Here is a 15,984-nt window from a genome sequence, read left to right on the forward strand (position 1 = left end):
CCATATATACACTGCCAACTGTTAGGAATCGCATTATGGCATCCCGACAGTGCCCGTCTTGTCATCCTTCACTTATGTGCTTTCTTTGCTGGGGCATCGCCATGCTGCCCAGCTTAGCTATACTATTCTGAATGCCATGAAGCTCATTATGATGCCCTGCAGTGCCCATCTTATCATAGTTCCCATTTACTCCTTGACACACTGCCATGTACTTTATGAAGATCTCTGGGATGTCACCGCACTTCCCAAACTGTCATCTTTGCCACCTTTGTTTGGCACACTGCGCTACATGGCGTGGAGCTCTGCAGGATGTCACCACACTGCCCGGCTTGTTCTCCTCTTTTCCTTGTTGTCTTTAGATAATACAGTCCTTAATGTTCACAGTCACACTATGATGCCCCTGCAGTGCCCATCTTATCATATTTCCCCAGTGCTCCTTGACACACTGCCATGAATGAATTTTATGAAGATCTCTGGGCTGCCACCACACCACCCAGCTTGTCACCCTCTTTTCCTTGTCCTCTTTAGATACAGCCCTGAATGCCAAGAAGCTCATTATGATGCCCCTGCTGTGCCCATCTGGTCATATTTCCCCCCTTAACTCCTTGACACTCTGCCATGTACATTCTGAAGATCTCTGGGCTGCCACCACACCGCCCAGTCTGTCACCACTATGATGTTGCAGACCTCCAGGATGCCCCCACACTGCCCAGCTCGATGTCCTTCTCGCATTTACTTTCCCAAGTGCTGTGACTCTCACTGTGATGCCAGTCCTATCGTTTTTTTCCCACCCGTGCCCTTTGACCCAGTGCCCCGTTCTCCAGGACTTTGCCACACCGTCCTATTGGCTGTGAAGCTTTCAGGCACTTCAGGACTTGGCCTCACTTGCTATGAAGGCTGCGACTGTTCCAGCACAATGCCAGCCTGATTGTAATTCTCTGCCATGCCTCAGGCCTCTGCCCAGCTTCTTGTCATTCTCTCCAGCTCATTGTCTGCCTCATTACAATTCACTCCAGTGCCTCCCCACACTGCCCGGCTTGTTCAATGGCATATCACAAAACAGTGATGGCATACTTTGGGACCCATTGCAGCAGCTCTTGGCTCGGGCGTCCTCTTTCACAAGCCGGCCCTTTAATTAAAGAGTTGGAGACCCAAACTGCAGCCCACCCGTTCGTAACGGTCCAAGAAATGTCAAAGGCGGCTTGCCGCTCTCACAGCTTTAGGTGGCGCTCTTTACCACTTCCGCTTGATTGCACCTTATTTATTAATTTATCAAACGTTAGTTGGATGTAAACCTGTTTCCGATTGCGGGACGGGGGCTACTGTCAGCCGAAAACTGACTAGCAGAATTGAATTTGTGGCAAAACTTAAATTGACAGAAAGAACTGTAAAATTGTGAAACTACAGTATGGTGTTATGTGACTAGTGAGGTCCACGCCATTGACCCAGGAAGACCGATGTTTAGAGTAGACAACCAACCCAACCAACCAACCATTTTCTAACCCGCTGAATCCGAATACAGGGTCACGGGGGTCTGCTGGAGCCAATCCCAGCCAACACAGGGCACAAGGCAGGAACCAATCCTGGGCAGGGTGCCAACCCACCGCAGTTAGAGTAGACAAGCTTTATTAATTCCAAGGAGAAATTTAGATGCATACAACAGCAGAAACGTAAAAACAAACAAAGATAGAGACTCACAGGACAAATACACACTGTAAAAAGTGTCAGTAAATTGAACAGTAAAAATACTGTAAATGGTGAAAGTAAAATATCTTTTTCTGAAAAAAGGAAAGTTGCCTTATTTCCATTGTCCAACCCGCTATATCCTAACACAGGATTAGGGGGGTCTGCTGGAGCCAATCCCAGCCAACACAGGGTGCAAGGCAGGAAACAAACCCCGGGCAGAGCACCAGCCCACCGCAGGGCACACACACACACTAAGGATCGCCAATGCACCTAACCTGCATGGCTTTGGACTGTGGGAAGAAACCCACGCAAACACGGAGAGAACATGCAAACTCGACGCTACCCACTGCGCCACCGTGCCGCCCAGTTACCTTATGTTCAACTGAAAATTACTTGTATATGTCAAACAGCCTAGTTCTGTAAAATCAGCATTAATAGCGTTTCGTAGCTTTTTTGTTGTTGTAATTAAATGACTATACGTTGTTACGGCCGATAAACATATGCGTGTGGTGTTGGAATTGTCACAAAAAAATTGAAATTATTAAACGTTTATGAAATGACAAAAGCGCTTCAAGTATTGATTCAGTTTACGGAGCAGGAAGAACGGCGTGATGCCGACAACACTGAAAAACGTGACGAAAATGGAAACCACTGACGGTAATGCTATTCTGAATGAAAGTTAATGTTCTCCTGTACTGTCATTTTCTTTTTGTTACTGTATTGTGACGTGCAGGCAGCTTGTGGTGCGCTGTGTCGGTAGAATGAATGCTGCACGCGATGGGATTGGGTGAAGGGCTTCTGTTCCGTGCCGGGCGGACACGCCCCTTAGGTGATGAGTGACAGGAGAAGTGAGGAGAAAAAAAGGAAGGTGCGGCGGAAGGAAGTTTTAGAGTAGAGACTCGGCAGACAATAAGCAGGAGTGTTTGTGGTATGGAGATAAAAGGAATGTGAGTGGCAGGGGATAAACTGACTGGTAGGGAAAACTTTCTTTTATTGTTTTAGGAGGTTTGCTCCGTAACCCAGATAATGGAGTGTAAGACGGGGCACCGTTTGTTACGGAACAAAGACTCTGAGTGAAAAGTAGAAAACTCCAGTGCCTCTGAGTTGCGTTTGCTTAATAACAATATTATATAAATGAATTAATTTTGTTAATATTGCTTTTTTTTTTTTGTAAATAAAGATGACTATTCGCTAATCTACTGTATATCACTTTTAAAGTAGCTACTCTGTTATGCTTCTTTTCTCTTATCCGGCACAGCCTCGGTCCCGACCCCATCACGGATAATCGAGGTTTTACTGTAATGCAATACAATCAATCAATAAAAAACTGAATGTATATTTACTAACTTAGAGATTCAGCATTTAGTTTGGGACAACTAGGGGATGCATTGACTTGCCTGATAGCAGTGGGCAGAAAAGACCCCCAGAGGCAATGGTGGGATGGAGGGGATTTTTCATGATGGCATCCCCCTTTTGCCACCTTCCTCTTTTCCACAACAGCTTCCAGTGTGTCCAGGGTTCTCCCGGGGATGGTGCAGGCTCTCCTGAAAAGTTTATTCAGCCATTGTGCTTCTTTTGAGCTCAGGTTCTGTCCCCAGGAGACCCCAACGTAGAACACCACACTGGCTACTATGGACTGGTAGAACATTTCCAGACATCAAAAGACCTGAGTCTCCTTGGAAAGTCCAGTCTCATCTGACCCTTCCCGTCCAATTTGTTGCTTATGTGAACCCCCCAGGTACTTGTAGCTCTGCACCACTTCCACGTCCTCCCCCTGATCGACGGCTTGTCCCAGACGCTCTTTGACGCTCCACCACCAATGCCGAGTTGCAGGTTCTTCTCCCTGCACCTGTCCTCCGACTCATCTCCATTTTTAATGCAGCCTAAGATGGAGGAGTCATCTGAGAGTTTCTGTTGGTGGCAACCGCTGGTATTGTACTGGGGGTCTACTGCATCGAGGGGTAAACAGGAAGGGAGACAAGGCAGTTCCCTATGGTGCTCCAGTATTACCCACCACCATTTTCTGACACGCAGTCCCTCAGCCTCGCAAAGTGCAGTCTGTTGGTCCGACCCAGACGACTGTGGGGGCTTCGAGATTCAAAGCCTAGCGCAGCATATTTGAAAGACCCTTTCCCCTTTTTATCTCCTCTGTAACCTTATGGCAGTTGTGCTGAAGGGACTACAACTCCCATCAGGCAGCAGTAGTGCTTTAGGGGCTTATGGGAGGACGACTTTATCATCAAGACACAGTGTTTAGCAAAGCTTAAGAATTTAACTTTACAAAAGTTTGCACGTTTTAGACTTGCCGAAGCGCACTCTTAAGACCGCAGCTAAGGGGGTTTCGTCTCGTCTAATTTGGATTGCAGCTTTTGTCTGGGAGTTCATCCTTTTTGTCTCAAGGTTGGCCGTGTGTAGCCATGTTGAATTTCCAGAACACAAATCTTTATTTTCATTTGAACCCTCTTTCTGAGAAGTTTACAGGTCGTAAAAGGGGTGTAGCCGTGTTGCCAAGTCCTTAAAGACAAGTGTGTTCCTTTCTTCCCGTTTCTAAAAATGACAGAAAACGAGTGAGTTTCTGGGTTGTGAAATCACACAAGTGAATTTTAGCGTCAATTGCGAGAAACTGTGTGTGGAAGGAGACGGCTGTTTTGCTCCTCACTCCCTATCATGTTATTGTGATGTTATTTTACGTAACCTACGTTGTGAAGTTTGGGCCGCTGGACCAGGACGATGGGGGCTTGGTGTGCGCTAGTCGATGCACAGATAGGAATGTCATTGCGGTGTGTATAGGTGACAGTCACTATGACATGGACTGACGATGTGACATTTTTTTATCAGAGCAAATCCTTACATTTCTGAAAAAGCCAACGCTATTATACTCCACCGTATTGTTAAAAAGTGCAGTAGAGCTAAGCCATGATGGACGAGACCGACGTGCGAATTGTGCAGAACATGGCAGAAGGAGATCCTGCTGAAAGAAGCCACTGCCGTCAGGAAACACCGCTGCCATAAAGGGGTGCAGGTGGTCTGCAGGCAGGTGGTACGTGTCAAAGTAACATCCTCATGAATGCCAGGGCCCGAGGTTTGATTGCCCAGATCATCACACTGCCTCTTCTTCCCATAGTGCACCCTGCTGCCATCTCTTCTGCAGGTGAATGATGCGCACACACCCAGCCAGCCACATACTGTAATCTACAAGAAAACGTAGTTCATCACACCAGGCCACCTTCCTCCATTGCTCCAGAGGTGTTGTTCTGACACTCGTGTGCCCATTGTAGGCACTTTCGGCAGTAGACTGGCATCAGCATGGATACTCTGACCAGTATGTGGGTACGCAGCAAGCTGTGATGCACGCCTTTCTCTTACGGCCAGCATTAAGTTTCTCAGCATGCCACAGTAGCTCTTTTATTGGACTGGCCTTCTTTCCCCATGCGCATCAATGAGCCTTGGGTGCCCATGACTCCATCAGCAGTTCACCGGTTGTCCTTCCTTAAACCACTCTTAGTAGGTACTGACCACGGCACACAAGACCTGCCATTTTGGAGATGCCCTGACGCAGTTGTCCGGCCCTGGTCAAAGTCGCTCACATCCAGGTGCTTGTCCATTTTTCTTCTGGAAGTGACGTCATGCTAGGCACCGAAACCAAGAGTGGCGTCATGCTAGGCACAGGAACCAGAAGTGATGTCATCCTAGGCACCGGAACTGGAAGCGACGCCATCCTAGGCACCGGAAACTGGAAGTAATGCCATCCTAGGCACCGAAACCAGAAGTGACGTCATGCTAGGCACAGGAACCAGAAGTGATGTCATTCTAGGCACCGGAACTGGAAGCGACGCCATCCTAGGCACCAAAACCAGAAGTGGCATCATGCTAGGCACGAAACCAGAAGTGACGTTATGCTAGGCACAGGAACTGGAAGCAACGCCATCCTAGTCACCGGAAACTGGAAGTGATGCCATCCTAGGCACCGAAACCAGAAGTGACGTCTTCAGTGATGAGTCAGACAAGTTTTTCCGCTGCTGGTCTGTAGAGATAACAAGAGAAGGTTTAGTGCACCCTGCCACCCTCTGGCCTGGCAAAGGGAAGGAGATGCCAGGTTTAGAGAGACGCACTGGAGCTGTAGGAATGGCCTCTGGATTTTAACCCTTAAACTGCCATAGACTTGAGGGGTTAATGCACCCCTGGATGCCAAATACTTTTTATTGCTGCACTTTTTAAGGAAACGTCACAATTAACCAAGAAAAAGTGAAATTTTAATGGAACACAAATCTTTTTCAAGCAAAGAGCATCAGAATTACTGCAGCGCTGATCATTTTACACGCTGCCAATGAACTGTAAAAACTATTTCAAAAGAAACTACCGCAATAATCTACTATGATATGCACAAGGTGCAACTGACGCCATTGATGAAATCCAGTAAATCACCGACTGCGCCAACTGTGCTTGAACTGGCAGCACGGAGGCACACAGAGGCCGACGCTGAGGCTGGCAGGCTCGTCTAGTGCAGTGGCTGAATCCCAGTTGATTCACTAGGGGGCGCCAGTGGTCAGGAGTTGGCTGCTTAACGAATGGGCGGCACGGACTGATCAGCTTCGGCGTGCTGGCAAATTGCACTGGGGTTTTTGGTGGATTATTATAGAAGATTTTGCATTCCATTATGGAACACTATTGTTTCTTTTTTTTTGGATTGTTTTAATAAAACCAGTAAATCACGTTTTGCGCCGACCCCTTGCTGCACGTGTGCGTCCTCATTCGCCCGGCTCATCAACCCACACCGTCACACCCGGACACGCCAGGTGTCCTCCTAATCGGAGCAGAGTTAAGGCCGAGCTAAGAGAGCTACGGGGCAGTGTGGGGGCTCTGAGGGTTAGGCGTCTGCACTGGTAATTGGGAGGTTGCTGGTTCAAATCGCATCAACGCCAGAAGTGATTCTACCCCGTTGGGCCCTTAACCTGCAAATGCTCCATCCTGGGTGTGACGTTAATCTGCGCCCAGCCCTGCAGGTTGAAAAAGCCTGGGGGTTGGTGGCAGGATTGGCACTCCAGCCACCATAAAAAAAACTCCCACTGGTTCCCCTCCATCTGAACTGGTGTGGTGCTGAGGTGTCATCCAACACATGCCTGGCCCTCGGGTCCTAATCTGGGATCCTGAGTTGGTTTGTCATGTGGCGGGTATGCGCGTGAACTCCTAACACCTCCGTCTACGAGAGCTCAACATATGGAGAGCACAGAGCTGGTGGATCTTTGGCCGTTGGTTTCCTTGGTGCACTTCAGCCCAGCCTTTCTGTTGACCTTTTGGTTTGTCCATCAGGGTTGAGTTCTGGCTCTTGTTCCACTTGCCAAGTGTTTAAGACACTGCGTCGCGGAGACGTCCCCAGGTGTCACTTGATCTCCATGATCGATCAGCCTTGTCAGATGAGGCCCACAGTGAGAAGAATTGAACTTACGAGGGTCTGGCAGCTGCTTCTTTATCAAAGTGGGGAGCACCACACAGTATGAGCCCACCCGGCCGCCCATCCTCATCCCAAGCGTGTTACGCTAATTGGGCCTCCCATCCAGGGATGGTTCCTCCTTTCTGCCAGATAACATTTGTTTCTTGGAATGCTGGAACATCCTTTCCAAAATCTTGATCATCAGGATGTCTGGGCGCCCTGCCCATTAGCCTGCAGAATTGAAAACTCAATAGAAGTGGCTGGCATGTTGTATGTGAAAAAGTAAGAAAAGGGGACGTCTGCCCAGCTAGTGCATGAAAAGCACATTAGGCTCAAGGGCGCACCGCTCCAGCATTAGGACTCCAGTGCCGAAGTGCAAAGCCGCAGAGAGCGCAAAGCCCACCGCCAGTGCTGGCTGTGCCCACCTCCGTGCCCGACTGAACTTTGCCAGGCGTTTCTCTCTCTCTCTCTCTCTCTCTCTCTCTCTCTCTCTCTCTCCGTCTCTCCCGCGCTCTTCCCACTAATGGCATGTTTTTCTTTTTCTTTTTTTTCCTGTTTTCCACTTGTTGCTGATCACTTCTAATTGGCAGCTTCCTATTTACTTTGCTAATGGAGGGCGAGGCCCTTTTGGTGTGTGTGTGGGGGGGTGCAAGGCACAAGAGAGGGGGGTAGAGAGACAGGGCTCAGTTGGCAAGAGGAGCGCAGCAGTCTGAGCGAGCGTCAGCTGGTGCCACCATAAAGACAAGTGACAGAAGGGCAGTGGGGGGCTGACGAGTCTGCGGGGGTCACCAAGGAGAAGGAGAGCAGGAGCTGCTGGCACTCCCACTGCTCGGGAGGACCCCCTGGACGGCAGACAGCCACAAGTGGTGCGGCAGGAGGAGGAGGAGGAGGAGGAGGACTGGACTTTTTCCTTAGCAGTCGTGACCTGAAGAAGAGCAGCCCATCTGGAGCAGGTAGGTCAAGTTCAGTTCCTCACCTTCTCCCTCCCAGGCGTGTATGGCACTAAACTGCTGATCGCTGTGCCCTGACTAGGCACTCTTCATCCTCAGCTTCCTCCCTTCATAAGTCTTATGTCTCTTCTGAGCAGGAGATGGCCGGCCAGGAGCCCGCAGTCAGCTTCAACAGTCGCCAAGAGTCTGTGTCCATCCGGACTCCAGTGTCCATCACGGGAATGTCCACAGTGACGGGGGGGACGGAGACCTCCTGGACTGGCTGCTGCCTTGCTTTTGGATTGGTGGGCTCCGTCATCGGCATCTGCACTCTGTCCGTGGGCCTATGGGACCTGACAACGAACATCCCTGACAAGACTCAAGAATGGCCCTTGCTTCTCATATTAGGACTGGTCATACTGGGCAGTGGACTGGTGCCGGTCCTGGCATCGTGTGCCTGGCTCTGCCTGTGCAGAAAACAGAAGCGAAAGCTGGATGAAGGAAGGCTAGTCCTGGTGTCCGAGGAAGAGGAGGTGATGAAGAAAGTCACAGTCTAGCCAAGACCGTCCTGCTCGGAGACGAGGCTGGTGCGGCCATCGTGGTCAGTCTGTGATTGTTCACGACCTGAAGGCCAAAGCTGTGGGCTGAGCGCAAGGAGGGGCTGTGAGTGGCAGCTGGTGGTCTGAAGTCTCGGCAGAGGAAGACCACTTGAGGGACGTCCGGACAAAAGGGGCCTCCGCGCTCCGTGGTCTCCCTGACTCCTCCACTTAACTCTTTTCTTTCTTTGTTATGTAGTGCCATTCAAACATGCACTCTGTTATATAGCGCCTTGCATAGAGACCACCTTTACAAAGTGCCTTAGAAGTATGGATTGTCTGGCAACACTTATATAGTGTCTTTCATAGTGAATAGTATTGCAAAATATATAAGTAATAAGTTCTTTTATTCTTAATTGTGTCTGTTATATACAGCAGTGCCTTTTATACTTAATGTGATGCGACACTTTGAAGCTGTCATGGTCTGCTAGGCTACAGACAGACTTTCTGAGTGGGAGCCGTTAGAGAGCGCCATTAAAGGAGCCCTTATCTGATTCAGTTCATCTGTTTGTTATATAGTGCCTTTCATGAGCATTGCAAAGGGCCTTAGAAATGACATTTACACAGCAACTTCCAAAGTTAGCACCGCTACAACTGTCATGTAACGAAGCAGTTCTTTCTGTTGATGCGTATGTTATATAGTGCCTTTCATTGTAAGAGATGTACAGAGCTTGCTTTCTTTCTTTCTCTTTCTTTCTTTGTTATATAATGCCATTGATATTAAACTCTGTTACAAAGTGCTATTACAAATCTTCACTCTCTTATATAGCGCTTTACACAGTGACCACTATTACAGGGCACCTTAAGAGTGTGCATTTCTAGTGTATATGGTGTGCGGCAACTTCAACACTCCTATGCTATATACAGTAGTGTCTTCGTTGGGAATGTTATTGCAAAATATGCAAGTGTTGGTTTCTTTCTTTTTTTTGCTTCGTTTTGTCTGTTATGTAGTGCCTTTTAGATTTATCATGGCCAAACACTTTAAAACAGTCATGTCATTCTGTGCTACAGATCGCTTTCTAGAGTGAGTGCTGTTATAAGAGTGGTGGCTCTGAGGCGTAGGGTCTGTGCGGGTATCCAGAAGGTTATCGGCTCGAAAATCAAAGGCCCTCAACCTGCACCTCCTCCAGGGGTGTGCTGCACAATGGCTGACCCCGAGGGCTATTGAAAACTGACAAGAGTTTGTATAAGGTGAAATTAAGAACAGCAAATAAGGTGCCATTAAAGTTCATCTTTCTGCTTCAATTAACCTGTTGCTTATATAGCGCCTTTCATAAACAGCAATATCACAAAGTGCTTTACAAGTAAGTTTAGTTCATTTACACGGTGACTTCCATAAGTCAGCACTGATAACTGCTGTTTAACCGAGCAGTTCTTTCATTCTTTTTTTCCTTTCTGTTAATGTGTATATTATATAGTGCCTTTCCTAGTGAGAAATGTACAGAGATGTCCATCGTCTCTTTCAATAAAAGCATTTGTGGTTTAGTAGCTTTAATGGTAAAGAGATTTACAAAACCTCATAGTCTGCATGGAGTCCATGGTGTGCATAGATGAGGAAATCCACGTTATGTGTTTTTCATTATGAGATTAAAATAAAAAAGATCTTTCCTTTATTTCTTTCTGTCAATAAATCTATGATTTGCAGCGCTTTTAATAATAATATTAATAATATAATAGTATTGATGACAACCTAACGGAAGAAGAGGCCTGAGTTTCATCATAAGCTTGCATATCGTCATCTTCTAGTTAGCCAATAAAAGGGCCATTTGGTTTGACTTCTCATTAGTGCCTTTAAGTAACACTCTTGTCTTTCTTTCTTTCTTTCTTTCTTTCTTTCTTTCGATATAAGAAGATATGAGATATGAGAAGTATTAGAAAAATGTGTTGTCTTCTTTCTTTCTGTCAGTAAAGCCATATGATACACAGTGATGAGTGTTACAAAACCTTTTTCTTTCAAAACCTTTTTCTTTCTTTCTTTCTTTAAGCATATATATTATATATTGCATTTAATAATGAGAATTATAAGAAAGATCTATTGCCTTATTTATTTCGTTCAATAACTCTATACAGAATATATAGCGCCTTTGATGGTGGTGCGTTTCACAAAATCTTTCTTCATTCCTTGCTCTTAATGTATATATTACTGTATATAGTGCATTTCCTAGTAAGAAGAGTTAGAAATTGGTTGTAGCACTCTTTCTTTCTTTCTTTCTTTCTTTCTTTCTTTCTTTCTTTCTTTCTTTCTTTCTTTAAGCATATACATTATACCAGTAACGGCGGACTGCACACACGATAACGTGCAGTGAATACACTTGACTTGAGCGCTCCTAGTTTTCCTCCTCTTTCCCTGGACGTTTAACATTCGTTTGTTCAGAGGTCGATGCTCTTGCTGCTCCCTGATCAGCTCTTCTTTTCTCCACCCACTTCTTCTCTTCTTTCCTCGTCTGACTTAACTGACTTAATTTAAAGTTAATTTTTTGTGTTGCAATTACTTAGTACGTTTTCCTTAATTTTGCACTTAAGCTGGCACTTAAGTCTTCAATCTGCCTCAAGAATGATTTAAGATATGACGAGGGAGAGAAAGTGACGGTGAAGGTGGTAGGGAATGAGAACGGCGCCCGTATGCATGTGCCACACGGCCACCCTGCTGGCCACTGCCAAGATTCGACTCTACAATAAAATAAAATAGAAAGAGTAATAAAAAATCATCACCCCGAAAGCGGATAGTAGACGTCACGTAGTGTATGTGTACCAGATTTCAAGTCAACAGGTGAAACGGTTTGCGAGCTACAGGTGATTTAAAATCCTGCACAGACAAGCGAACAGCCACGGCAGCGTATTATATAAGAAGACATTGTATTTAATAATGAGAATCATAAGAAAGATTTGTTGCCTCATTTGTTTTGCGCCTTAGTGATGACTTTCACGAAATCTTTCTTTATTCCTTGCTCTTAATGTATATATTACTATATAATGCGCATTTCCAAGTGAGAAGTGTTAGAATGATGTGTTTTCTTTCTTTCTTTCTTTCTTTCTTTCTTTCTGTCATTAAATCTGCAGCATTGCCCCATCGGAGGTTGCCATTTTTGGACGTGTGTGGTCGCTCAGATTCCTGATTTGTTCATTCGGGGGTCTGCGGGTCTTTAAACAGGTTTGCACGGAGGCAGAGGGGCTTGTGGGATTTGTAGTTTGTCGTCGTAGGCACTGAACTTATAAAAGTGGAACAGCCGCGCGTGGCGGGACGTTTTGACTTTTCCGTTTTGCGCTCCATCAGCTTCATCATCAGCAGCACCTGAAACCCTTTATGAAGTGGACGGATTTTGCACGGCCATCGGTTACGGGGGACTCTGTGCGCCTCAGAATATCGTTCACCTTCTGGACTCTGCTGGCAGGACTGCATTCTTTATCCGTTTTGCCAGAAGGGGGATTATTCCTGCACATCATTCCGTCTGTTAAGCGTTGTTTGCACTGCCACCCTCACCACTTACCGTAAAGACTTTTCCAGGACTTTAACTATCGTCGCCTGGGGGTTTGTTCGTGGCGTTGGTTTGTATTTTTGTGATTTACGTTTCTTGGCTGTGTTTGTTAACAGATAGTATAGTAAACAGTTAATATAAATATTTGTTGCTACTGTGGACCACCAGGGGGCGCACTGCTCCCCAAACACCCGGTACCACAGACGCCAGGACACCAGCTCAGCCAAACACACGTTTATTCAGCTCGTTTCCCACTATGCAGCACAGTGGCGTAAGCACGAGGAGGACTCCAGTGTTTTCTTCGCCTCCACTCCTCTTCCTCCCTTCTCAGGCTCTCTGGCTCCTTTTTAAGCTGCACCCGGGAGCAATCCAGGTGGTCCGTTAGGGAGGTCTCAAATCGCTCCCAGGTGTGGCTCAAACCCAAAGTAGGGCTCTTCAGCCCCCTGGCAGCATCCACAGGACCGAACAGGGCTGTGCCGGCAAACAGTAATGCCCAGTGGGAATCAGAGGCACCGTAGTAACCCAGGGGGGTGCCAAGTAACAGTTTTCGAGGGAGACAGCGCCCGTTGGAACTCCTCTCCCCCTGAACTTCCATTTTGGAGGCATCCCGGCGGGGTAATGGCGCCGGCCACCATCCATCTGTTTGGACATTTTTCCGGAGTGTCCTGTTAATTTTCAAGTGTTGAGGTGGACCCCCGTGACCCTGTAGCTAGGATATAGCGGGCTGGATAATGGAGGGATGAGGTGGACACGCTGCAGGGCTGACGTGCTGATCTGATTCTCTCCGTCCCTCGTGTTAAAATCATGGCGGCCTCGTCGATACACAAATCTGTTGGCAACCTCTGCCCGCTCCCAGAAGTCGGGGTTCACTACAAATCCATATGCTATATAGCGCCTTTCTTTCTCTCGTTGCCTCTTAGACGTGGCCTGCTCCAGAGCTGGTTTGGTTTTGTTTTTTCATCCTCTGGCTCTCAGTGCTCTTCTTCTTCTTCCTCCTCATCTTCATCTTCTTCTTCTGGTTTCTGCTTTTCATTCCCTACACTTTATTTATTTATTTTTTTACTTTCTGTACCTCATTTCTGCTGTTGTTGCCTCAGCTCTTTGAACTACACGACTTGTTCCTGCTCTCGTCCTGCAGTTGTCAGACATTAAGAAGGTTTTATTTTTCTCAGAAGATGATCCAAAGGTTTGGTGGGCTGCTGTGGATTAAAACCCTTCGGAGCCCCGTGCCTTTCTCCCTCTTTCTGCGGCATGTTGGCCAGAGCTGCCACCTCCTCACAGATCGCGTCCCTGTGTTTTCTTTATGGAGTTTCTCTGTTCTCCCCCTTTTTCTCTTTTGTTTTTTCTCCCCCTGCTTTTCCTTCCTCATCCCCTAAAATCTGTCACTTTGTTTGACTGGTGCTTTGTGAAGCGAACTGGCCGTGTGTGCCGTGTGGGGGTGGCGCCCTCTTCAGGTGGCTTCCTGCCTTACACTGGATGCTGTCAGAATAGGCACCGGCCTCCCATGACCCCAAATTAGATTTAGTGTTATTTTATTTTATTGCAACAGTTATTTTGTGGAAATCACTTGACTGCAGCAGGCGTAGTGCAGGATTTAGGGAGCCGATTGTCACATGTAAGGAGTGATGATCAGCGTGTGACGTGTCACCGCTCTCCAGCCCCAGGATGAGCAGCTGACAGACAGGAGAGGTCTTTATAACACGGGGTCAACAGAAGTGAACGGTGCTGTATGATAGAAAGACAGACAGACAGACAGACAGACAGACAGACAGGAGAGGCGCGATAACAAAGGTAGTGTAGAGCAGCAAGGAAATGGAGGGGAAGCCTTTGGAATTCCATGGATGTCGGCTTTGACTCCTAATAAAATGTGCTCTGATCTTCATCTACGTGCCAATTCTAGACAAACCCTGAGTCTGACTCAACTCCTGAAACACACGCAGTCGGACTTGTCATGTCTTGACTGAGCACACTGAGCCATCATTCACAGCGCAGGCTGGACAAAGTAATGGACCACCATGGTCAGGACGTCCCCAAGGTGTTTCAGTGAAGGAGATGGGACTGGAAGGGTGGGCTGCTCAGGTGCCTCTCCCTTCAAATAGAGGTGGGCAAAGCCTGGCAACTGACTGAGCTGATCTCCTCAAGAAAGCGTGAATCATGGCTCCTTCCAAACACCTGTCACCAGGCCTTAGAAGACACACTTCAGAGATGCATCAAACCGAAAAAAGGGCTACAAAAGCATCACTAAAGATCTGGGTGGTCACAGAAGGCAATTAAGTGATGAAGGAGGAGGAAGAATGAGCAGTTGAGCATCAAGCAAACACGATGGCTCATATGGGCACACCAGGCAAAGTCCAGGATGCATAATACAGGGACGTCACAGAGACAGAAATGCACTGCGACAATCGAGAAGGTCGTCAAATAGTACATCAATGTTTCTTTGAAGACCACAACTTACCTGACCATGATGTTACGTGATTGATGTCAGGCTGTGCTTTTAAATGTTGAAAACAAAAGAAGGTGTTGCTGAAATGGAAAAGTTACCTGGGTGAGCCACTAGCAGTAATAAAATCCACCTTAAGAAAAAGATTTGGCTGCTGTGCCTCTGATATTCCAACAGATGGCGCATCACAAACATTAACACTGCTTTTATGAAGATCATACCAAATGTCATATACCAGAGACCAATATGATGCATTTGTCATTCCAACAGATGGCACATCACAAACATTTGTTTAATTGCATTTTATTACTATAAATGTTTGTGGTGCTCCATCTGTTGGAATGACAAATGCAATGCATTTCTTACCACATATATTAAAAAGTAACAGTAGGTGCTCTGCAAGTGTTAATGCTAAGGTCTATGTTGATTATGGAGCAGAGACCTATGCATTGCATTTTTCATTCCAACAGGTGGCACATCACAAACATTAACACTGCTTTTACAAAACCCATACCAAATGGCATATACCAGAGACCTGTACCTTGCATTTGTCATTCCAACAGATGGTTCTTTACAAACATTTTAGTAATAAAATGCATTGTTATGAATGTTTGCAATGCACCATCTGTTGGAATGACAAATGCAATGCATTTTCTTACAACATATATTACAGCCATGCTAAGGTCTAGGTTGATTACTTAGACGAGACATATGCATTGCATTTTTCATTCCTACAGGTGGTGCATCACAAACCTTAACACTGCTTTTACGAATCCCATACCAAATGACATATACCAGAGACCTGTACATTGCATTGCTTACTTAGATGTCAGCCTGTCTTAGGTAACACAGCGACTACATTATAACTTCTAGAGTAACTGAAAGAAGCAACTTTTTAGAAACCATAATAAATATCAACAGGCTCCTATCTTTAACTTGTTTTAGATCTGTGCGTTTCACTTTTGTATAAAATGAAATTGTTAGACGTGGGCAGGGAGTGTGGCCCCCTAGTGGATACGGATGTAAACTGCACGGCACTAGAATGCCAGCACTGCTGATCCTGAGTGGCTTCACTTCACCCGCCTGTGCCTCACCTTGCAGACACGTGTCAACTGTTGTTCTCTGCTGTGCTGGTGGGTGGTGTTCACTTTGGAAAAAGGTGCTTTATAAAATAAAGTTGGTTTATGTTGGTTTCCTAAATAAATCTTTACACTGTGAATGCATACATACAGAACGCACACTAATCAGCCCCAACATCCAAACCACTGCCTGGGGAAGTGAATGCCATGGATTATCTCGTCACAATGGCACCCGTCAAGGGGTGGGATGTGTTAGGCCCGTCAGTTGTTGAAGGGGGTGTGTTGGACAAGCGTAAGGGACCTGAGCGACTTTGACAAGAGCCAAATTGTGATGTCTAGACGACCGG

The 15,984-nt window shown here is 46.6% G+C and overlaps 1 long non-coding RNA gene across 1 annotated transcript; it reads left to right on the plus strand.

The window, feature by feature from the left end:
- The first annotated feature begins 7,718 nt into the window (after positions 1-7,718).
- LOC120518530 lies at positions 7,719-10,255 on the plus strand. Its single transcript, XR_005631250.1, has 2 exons — positions 7,719-8,070; positions 8,205-10,255. It is a non-coding gene; the product is annotated as an uncharacterized LOC120518530 (long non-coding RNA).
- Positions 10,256-15,984: the final 5,729 nt, after the last annotated feature.

Source organism: Polypterus senegalus, chromosome 18, assembly GCF_016835505.1.
Source record: "Polypterus senegalus isolate Bchr_013 chromosome 18, ASM1683550v1, whole genome shotgun sequence".
NCBI classification, from domain to species: Eukaryota; Metazoa; Chordata; class Cladistia; order Polypteriformes; family Polypteridae; genus Polypterus; species Polypterus senegalus.